The sequence below is a fragment of the Tasmannia lanceolata genome, unplaced genomic scaffold (assembly GCF_043159265.1).
Source record: "Tasmannia lanceolata isolate RefF3 unplaced genomic scaffold, GAP_Taslan_0.1 ptg000005l, whole genome shotgun sequence".
Lineage (NCBI taxonomy): Eukaryota > Viridiplantae > Streptophyta > Magnoliopsida > Canellales > Winteraceae > Tasmannia > Tasmannia lanceolata.
Window position 1 is genome coordinate 11,174,724 of NW_027518682.1, and position 10,033 is coordinate 11,184,756.

Genomic DNA, 10,033 nt, shown 5'->3' on the forward strand with positions numbered 1-10,033 from the left:
TAAGCCAATAGGGGATCATCCCTTTGCCGTTTCTCCTTTCAAAAGTGCCAGCTGGGCCTAAAGACTTAAACTATGTCCAGCTCATTATCTTGAACTCAAATGTTGCTTATGGGCTTGGCCTTGCAATGCAACGCCAAAAATCCAATTTAGAATTCCAGCCCATTAGTGGCCTTGGCTGCCCCTCATTCTTTTCTCTCCATTCCTATCCCATTGGCACATATCGAGTTGTGGTTCACATGGGCCATATTAATTGGGCCTTAAAAAAGCCCATGCCTAGCTCACATGATCTGTATGTCCAGCCAAACACTTCCTAATTAGAATTGGGCTTTGTTGGGTCCACTTGGCACTGATCTATTGGGCCGGACCTAAAGTTAGAAGCTTGGACTCAAAACTTAGGCCGAAGTTCATGCCTAGCTCCTTGCCTTCGATTCTCTTGATCCACCAACAGCATTTGTTCCTAATTCCTTGATCAAGGGTGACAAGTAAAGCAAGTAAGTAAGGCAAGTCAGAAAGTCAGCAATGAATTGAATAAGTGCTAGTCAATGCCGAGTGAAGTGAAGGGTCAATCCCTGAACGAACGTAACGGATAGAGTAGCTTGAGTTCGATCTTCTTTCCTTCCTTGTGTCTGAGTGCAACGGCAGAGACTACTGACCCTCTTCTTGTTCCTAGCCGTCTGTGACGAGTCCGGGAAGCCTGGAATCATCAATATGAGGGATCCCTCAAAATAGAAGGCAACATTTGGGGTTCTTCTAAGCCATTGATTGTGTATGTGCCTGATCTTATGGATAGGATCTCCATTCCACATGGGACTTGCACACATTGGGTTGCCCAAGTGATAGCTCATCAGATCAACAATCCTAATTAATCACCGAATTGAATAAGTGTCCCACTTGTACGGTGCACCATGGCAGTTCCCATTACTCATTATGATATCTTCTAGCCAAGCCTATCAACCCTGACCTCAAAGGTGCTTCGTTTTCAAAATTGATGAATAACTAGAAGATAATTTCAAGACAAAGTTAGAGAGATGCCACCACACACACACCCTGTAACGTTTTTCTATGCCTTTTTAAAAACTTAATGAATAACGTTAAAGGTGGTGATTTTATCCGTCAGAGAGTGGGGAGGGGGGGATATCATTTCCCCATACTTATCCGCACAAGATAATGAATTCCAAGAAATCTTTTATAGCCAAGAATTTCTATCCCATAGTGAACAGGCCCTTCTGTCTTAAGTCTTAACCACCATGACATGGGGCTCGACCCATAGCCATAGGGTTAGCTCTTTCTTTTTTATTTTTTTGAAATTTTTTTGTGGTATGTAAGCTGGAATTGAGGATTGGTCATTTTTGAAAAAGAGGATAGACAGACAACCCTATAAACCAGCGTGCTACAATACACTTAATCATACACACATGATAGAAAAAGCCACTGTTCCCCTCTTCGAAATGCTTTAAGACAACGACCAAACAATCACCAAAAGCATCATCATTTCCCAAATTCCCCCACCCAAATCCTCACTTTCATGAATCACGGTACCCTTCTTTTGACCGGTCTTCTTATAGAACTTGGAAAATCACTGCTCAAAGGTCGTACCCTTCCGCCCACAACTGAATCAAATCATACAAAGATACCTCTCCTTGGATCCCGCAATCATCACTTTCAGATGATGAATCCATACATCAATAATAAATTCTAGACATTTGATTACTGAGTTTTCGATCCGAGATTTCCCTTACTTTCATGCAAAATTCTTTCATCAGGAGAAAAAAGGAAAAGAATAAAGACTAAGATGGTGATCATATAGAAAGAACCATTTCAAATTCCCTTTTCTTAAAGTCTGCAAAAGCTCAAGCAGTGGAAACTTTGTCTCCATGCCTATGTATCTTTTGCAGATGCCAGCAAGTCCTTTTTGAGGCTTGCAAAAGCTCGGGGCATGGAAGCTTGTCTTGTTTTAGATGGGTATTTCATGGCAAGGCAAGTTATTTGTATTGTCTTTGAATGAAAGAATAGCCAACTCACCAATTTCATTATGAGTGAATTGAACTATTTGATTCGCTGCTAGTTTTTGACATATTGGTTTTATGTCTAATTTATTGGGTTTCGATACTAGCTTCTCCTTGATGAAACCATAGATTAATTATATCCATATGTGGACTTGACACCCTAAATGTAACACTCGGATTATGATCAAACATATGCTGAATAATATACACAGTTTATATTCTTGATAATTACGCAAAACCTTACAAACAAAAACTTCCCTTTAGGTATTAAATACTTTACAATGTAAATACTTTTACATCTATTAAGTATTTCATGAATGTAGTATTTGGATTCGGCCGGGTACAATTCACCGTTAAAAGCTAGTTGTGAAGGGGAGGGTGCCCAGGTCTTCATAAGCCCACATATCTTTCACTTTTCCAACGTGGGATCTTTGATTTCATGTAGAACCCTAACAATCTCCCCCTCCATGCGGAAGATACGTGGGAAATATTAGATCATCCCCAAGGGCACAATGGAGATACAACGCCCTAGCTCTGATACCACTTGTTAGGATCCGGTTAGAAATCACCTTTAAAAGCTAGCTGTTAAGGGCACGGGGTGCCCAAGTCCTTATAAGCCCTTCATCGTTGTTCCATTCACTTTTTCGATGTAGGATCTTTGCTTCATGTGGAACCCCCAAAAATCTCCTCCTCCAAACAGAAACAACGTGAAAACTACAAGATCCAAGAGGGAATCTCTCCAACCCCGACGGTACACCGGGGTTATGGAGATCTTCCCCAAGGGATTTTTTCTATCCTCGATGGTACAACGGGATTACCATGCCCAACTATGATACCAATTTTGGGATCCCATGTAGAACTCACCCTTAAAAGTTAGTTGTTAAGGGGAGGGTGCCCACATCCTTATAAGCCCATCCACTTCTGTTTCAATTTTCTGATGTGGGATCTTTGATTTCGTGTGGAACCCCAACAATCACCCCCTCCCTGCAGAGGCTACGTGGCAACTATAAGATTTTCTCCATCCTCAAGGGCACACAGAGTTATCACACCTCAACTCTGATACCACTTGTAAGGACCCGGGTAGAACTCACTAATAAAAGCTAGCCATTAAGGGGAGGGTGCCCATGTCCTTATAAGCCCTTCCACATCCATTCACTTTTCCAATGTGGGATCTTTACTTTCGTATGGAACCCAAACATAAGAAATGTAAATTTCCTTATAGCTGTTAAATGCCTCAAAACAATTATATTGAAGGAATCTAAGTATGATTAAAGGAATGCTAAGGTAAAGGGTGCCCTTATAAAACCCAGCTGCAAGGGCCATTGGATCACGCCACCAAAGAACGTTAAGAAAATGATTTTATTTTCTTTTTTTTACCTAATGTAGAAATGGGCCAGCATTGTTCATTACGTAATACGAGAGTTTGCCTAATCTGGTGATCTTTGGCAAAGGCATTTGTCTTGAGGTTGTAAAAAGAAGGCACTTTTCATTAGAAAGGGATAAAGGCAAGTACTAGTAGCAAGAAGCACAATTATATCTCATAGGAAAAACACCCTCTAGGGAAAGATATATGTATAGATATGATTGAGTTGCAAAAGCCCTTTCATTTGCTTTCTAATAGTTTCTTCTCATTCTAAAGTAAGGGAAAATCAAAAGATTGAAAAGGAGAAAATTCGAGATGGAGGTGATTGGCTGTTGCAAAGTTAGGGGATGTTGGGTCTAATGAGTATGTCTCTTGCCCCATTCTACCTTTTAATATCATACAAGTTTTTAACGACCACTTCCACTTTGGTGACGTCTCTCTTTATCTCTTGTGCAATGCTCGAGGCCTTGTCTTCATGCCACAAACGGCTCCACCCACTACTCCTTTTCCTCCAAATTTTTATAATCTAACGAAAAAAAGAAGTCAGATAATATTATGATCAAGACTAATATGAAAGCCAAACCTATCTCTTTCATATCTTCGAGGTCCTTTTTTTTTTTTTTTCTATCCTTGGGTTACTTGCATCCTTTCCATTGGCTTAAAATTTGATGGGACCCACAAGAAATCAAAGGTGGGTTCCAACTATCTTTTGGAGAGGGTCCTTTGATTTCCACCAAAACGTAGGGCATACTTGGTGCTAGAATCTGTTTCTGGCATCATGAGGTGTTATTCTGATTCCGCCTTGGTTGGAAACATGGAATGAAATTTTTATTATAATTTTTTGGAATTAAATGTTTTATTTTATTTTTTCATTCGGTTTCCAGGGAATTCAATTCCGAGGGGAATCGGGATAAGAATCAGAATAGGATGCCAATTCCAATTCCTAATTTCGACAATCCAAATGTAACAATAGTCCTATGCAATACTATCGCACACATGATACACTTGTGCATGGTGATCATTTATCCAAATTATACATATAGGCTTAAATTATACTGATTTTTTAAAGGTATTGAATTAGATTAATAATGAAAGGAAGAACAAGAAAACCCTTGCGAGATGATCAAGGCAAAACAAAAAACAAGAAAGAATAAGGCAACATACAGGGGCGGAGCCAGGAATTTATGCTTGCGTGCGGGGGGGGGGGGGGGGGGGGGGGGGGGTGGGCATGACCACTAACCCAGCTAAGCAGGCAGGTAAATCTATGCAAATATAAAATGGATTTTGCAAGTCATTGGGTGGGTGGGGGGGTGAATGGCCCCCCTCATGCTATATGTGCCTCCGCCCCTGGCAACATAAACCAACAACACATTAAGGGTGAGGAAATCAAAAACTTACAACCCCGCTCTAGATGCACCCTCCCTTGCTAGCCTGCTGGCACGCTATTGGCTGATTTTCTTACATTTTTTTTATGACATATTGGCCGATCTTTTACATGATGAAATGAGATTGACATTCCCTCCACGTGCTTCCTAGAACCATACATTTAAGGAATCAGTTATAGAGATTAGATAATTTAATTTCGACTCCTTATGATTTGTGAGTTAGAACAAGTTTCAAGGAACATTTTAATTCCTTTGGAAGCTTTTTCAGTGGGAAAAGAGTCATTCTTTCCATTTTCCTTGTGATTTATCTCAAGCTCTATAAAAGTATAGCATTTCATTTTGGGAAGTGATATATCTGCCCCTTTTTTTACTAGGGACAGCTGGCTGCAGTGAATCAAGGATTGAATAGCCGCTGATGTACTTTACAGCAAAGGATTCAATGCATCTGATTGCCACGTACACTGCAGCTGGCTGTCCCTAGTAAATTAAAGGGGCTCATTTATCATTTCCCTTTCATTTTTTGGACGTAATCATTCTTAATTTGGGCTATGAGATCCCCGGGTACAAACCAGAAAATCATGGCCTTGACCCTAAGAAACTTCATCCCAAAATATCTACTGAAGCGTAGTAGAATAATATTGCTGCTCTTTCTTTCCATTTCCTCCTTTTTGTCACCTTTCCTCAATTAATGGGTGATCCTCTGCTTGGGAAAGACCCCTCGGTGTCCAGGCTAAGTTTTCCCAAAGTCCAACAAATTAATCGAGCTTAAATGAGACAAAAAACTGAACTTACGAGAGGAATTAGTCGCAAATCCTTGGGACTTCGTGATCACAACATTATGCGGTCGCGGGCCAATCAGCCTTATTTGATCGCACTAGATAGTGAGATCACAACAGGCCTGAGAGCGGTTTGTGTCGTTTTCTAACAGTTGGATATGCATTTTTCTAATCTTATGCTTCTTACAACTTTCATAATGGTTTAGTCATCCTCAATATTATCTTAAACCTAGAAGCCAAACCTATCCTAGTAGAGACCATTTTATTAATAGGAAGGGACCGTGCCTAGCACCTGTCGGTCTCATTACCTCACTACGAAGCTACTTTGGCACTAGGAGTGTAAACGAGCTGAGCCGAGCAGAGCTTGGCCAGGCTCGGCTCGGGCTCGAACCAGGCTCGGGCTCGGCTCGGTCAAGCTCGGCCAGGCTCGCAAGCCTTACCGAGCTCGGGTTATATGAAGTTCACACCCCTCATCTTCCCTGGACAGCCCTATCTAGTGTAATTTGACTACTTTTTTTACACTATGAGGGGTGGTCCAAGTAACAAATGGGGTTCCAAAAATGAAGTGACATATTTTGCCTCCCCCTTTCACTCCATGGACAACCCTTTTAGTGTGTATATATATATATATATATATATATATATATATATATATTAAATTCTTAACGAGCCGAGCCGAGCCGAGCCTGGCCTAAATCGGGCTCGGCTCATTAAGCTTAACGAGCCTGGCGAGCCGACTCAGCTCGGCTTGTTAAGGATTCGAGCCGAGCTCAAGCGAGCTTCCGAGCCCGAGCCAAAATTGACACCCTTATTTGGGACCGTGCCTAGCAGATAAGTGAGTGCTCACAGAATCACATTAGTTCCTAAGGCCCTTACTTAGGTGGCGACTAATTGAATTGAATTCTTACCAGTCAGGATAGTATGTTCTTATTTCAAGGAATGAAGACGCCCATAAAAATAAACCCAAATCAATCTGTTTTGGCAAGGTAAGCCCTATGTACTCACTATATTTTAAACCTTTTTAATTAGCTTTTCAATGATGTTAAAATAATGAAGACACTATCAAAAACTATTCAGAAAAGTGTATAATAAAGTAAATAGTTCCATTATCAAAATATGGTAGTGCGAATATAATTATATGAGTCATATATGTGTGTGTGGCCAATTTTAATAACTTTTGTTTCCCTTTTTTAATGTTAGGCACTTTAATCTACTACATTTGGAATATGTATGTGATTGAAAGTATTCATCAACCAGACAAATCCAAGTATCAAATTGACGGGCTTTGAGGAAAGCAAAGAGACACTCAGAATTAGAAAGTAAACAGTTGTTCCGGTCTGCTTGTTGGGTAAAAGCCCATAGATCATATAGATATGGGCCTTAGGCCCATCTAACCAATTTGATATTGGGCTGTTATGAAAAAGGAAATGACTTAAGTCGTACACTTTCCTACCTATAATATATAGTTAAGGCCCCATGTATTTTGGATTTTGAGAATTGTGAGTCCAAAACGTTGTTGAATTCAAATTTATGTTTAATTTTGAGTCCAATAATCAATTTTGAACTCACAATCGATTCTCAAAATCCAAAATAAATAAGGGCCTAAATGTGTAGTTTGTTTCTTCTCCACCTAAAATTTTTATAGAAAATCTTTCCGTGGAGAATTTTTATTGGAAAGTTTTTACACAAATTTTTTTTATATTTTTTCCAAGAAAATTTTTAATGGAAATTTCTTTAAGTAGAAAATATTTTTTTTCAAAAATTTAAGTTCATTTTCTATGCAAAAAATTTACCAAAATCGAAAATTATTCCTATTTTCAAGGAAAATTGCAAATCTTCTAGACCTTGAACTTTTTCCATTGAATATTATTTGCCATAGAAGCTTTTTTCACCGCATGCAAAACATGGGTGAGGCCCAACATTTTACACCTCATGTTTTGATGGGCTAGGCCCACCATCTCCACCCTAACCATTGCATAAAATGGGGCCTAATTTTCTACACCTTATGGTTTGATGGTGTGGGGCCCACCATTTTACACATATGGGTAAGGTCCTCCATCTGCACCCAATCCATGCATAAGATGGGGCCCACAATTTTTGAACCCATAGCCTGGGCGAAGAAGACATTTTACACTCATAGCATGGGTCACGAATGCTGGTATAGATGTGGATGTGTGTGTGTGTGTGTGTGTGTGTGAGAGAGAGAGAGAGAGAGAGATGCAAATATTCATTAGCATATAAAATAAATAAGATGCAATATTCATTAGCATATAAAAATAATTAAAAAGTTAGTAGCAACATCAAGAGATAAACTTTCGGATGGCCGGCAGAGGGTGGAGTTAATCAGTCAAAAGGAAGCACGAAAAGAGGATGAGAAGGTTTGTATAAAGTAACACCCACTTTCCTCATTTAAATAATTTATACATATCTAGTATCAACTATCAATTCACAGCCCCATCTATCTTACGGCTTTTGAGAGATAAAATGAGATTCCCAAACATTCTCACATTTCATTAAAGAAACCATACTTTTATCCTTTTCATTCCCACCCCGGGGATTGTGCACTTAATCACAACATCCTTGATCTCCAACTCCATAAAATATTATAAAAGTGGGAAAACATTTATGTGGCATAAAAATAGGGAAATGATATCCCCACAGTCATGTTTTGAAAACACCCTCTTTGGGCACACACTGCTCAATTTTTTTTAAAAGGTTTTGCATGACTTTTGATGTTTGCTAATAATTGTTATCCTTAAGCTGGTACTTATCGTTCGTCTCTATCTTATTTTTCTTTCAAATCTTTCTTTTTCTAATCTATTTTAATTTAGGTGCCTCTGTTGAGGTGCATGCCTGAAATAGACATATTTACTCCACTCGGTTGAGGTGCTTCGGTCCATCGAACCCTTGAAGTGCGTGTTTGAGAGAGTATTTCATTTCATTTGGATTGGTATCAATAGTCGATCCATGATGTCTTGCCCATCGAGCCTCATTTTTGCCGATTAAGGCACTGGTCCATTATGACCCAATTCATGTAGGCTCACCAATCAAGGCCTTGAGTCTCTCTTCGATGCTCATCTTGCAAGCGATTTCCTTTCGGCAACCGACACCAGAGGACATTTGGCAATTGGCAAGAAACATCAATTAATTTCATTGGAGCTTCATCATCAGCCAGAAGATTTGAAGATCGCTAAGTGTGCTGGGGACCTTTTATTGTAATTAATTGGGGATATTTTTAGTGTAATCAAACGTATATAGATTTTCAATCAATATATGTTTGAGGGGGCATGTTAAGATTTGTGGGATCATTTGTGATAAGATCTTGCCGTGAGGTTAGTTAGCTTGATTTGATAGATTAGGTTAGTTAAGATTAGATAGCTTGGCTTAGGAAAATCTTATCCTTATCCTTATCTTTATGTCTCCTTCTTATCCCCTAAGTGCTTTATATAAGCACGGTTTAGGAGTTTATTGTAACACATATGAGATTAATAGAAAATTACAGAATTTTTACAATTGGTGAGAGTCTAGATTGAGTAGAGGGAACCTTTATTCCTTTTTTCCATCACGTAAGAAGATCGGCAAAAAGTGAGGTGGATGGGCTAGAGAGGGAAGGAACATCGAGGGCGGCATTGAAAATGTTTGATTTCCTTCCCCCTTGATATGTGATGTGTCGTACTTTTTTGTTTTTGTTGTTATTATTCGGGTTTGCAGATTGATCATCTCGATCCCCGTGTTAATCCCCCGCTTCTTTCTTCACGTTAATCCAATTCTTTATCTTTAACAAAAAAAAAAAAAGTCCTCAAATTGAACGAGAAAGAAAATTGAAAGGGAGTGATCTCCAAGATATATCAACTTCATAATGGGCCCCAGCCAGATGAATGATTACGATCATGCTTACGTCATGTAGATGGGGCTTAGGCTTTTCATGCTATTCTTATAGTAACCCCTTCTCCTAATATTAATTAGTTTTCTTTAAAGCCAGAAACCTATAAATTAAATTTTGCATGCATGAACCAACGTGGCATCCTTTTTGTCATCTTACATTCGTTATTTCACTTCTACTTTGGCATGCAAGTATGCAGCTCATGAAACAAGCACTGTCTCTTCCACGTGATGAGAGAGAGAGAGAGAGAGAGAGAGAGAGAGAGAGAGAGAGAGAGAGAGAGCATCTTCATTTATTCAAAGGAAGAAAAAAAAAAGAAAAAAGAAAAAGAGTAAAGCAGTCTAGATGAGAGGCTTCTCCCTTTTGAGAATGGAAAAAAGGGATGAAAGAGGTAAACCCAAAAGTGAGGGAGAATAAATTAATAACTTTGGGAGGTTGAAAGAAAGGATAGGCATGTGACAGATAACCCATCCCTTTGTGCCTCCAATACGCATTAAATTTCGAGAAACCCTAAGTCCTTTCAAACCCCAAAAAACGACAAATTCCCTACTTACACCAAGGGGTTTAAATTTGAAGTGTTGTAAGCCTTAAGGATATATTTTTCTGATTCTAAAGCAAAC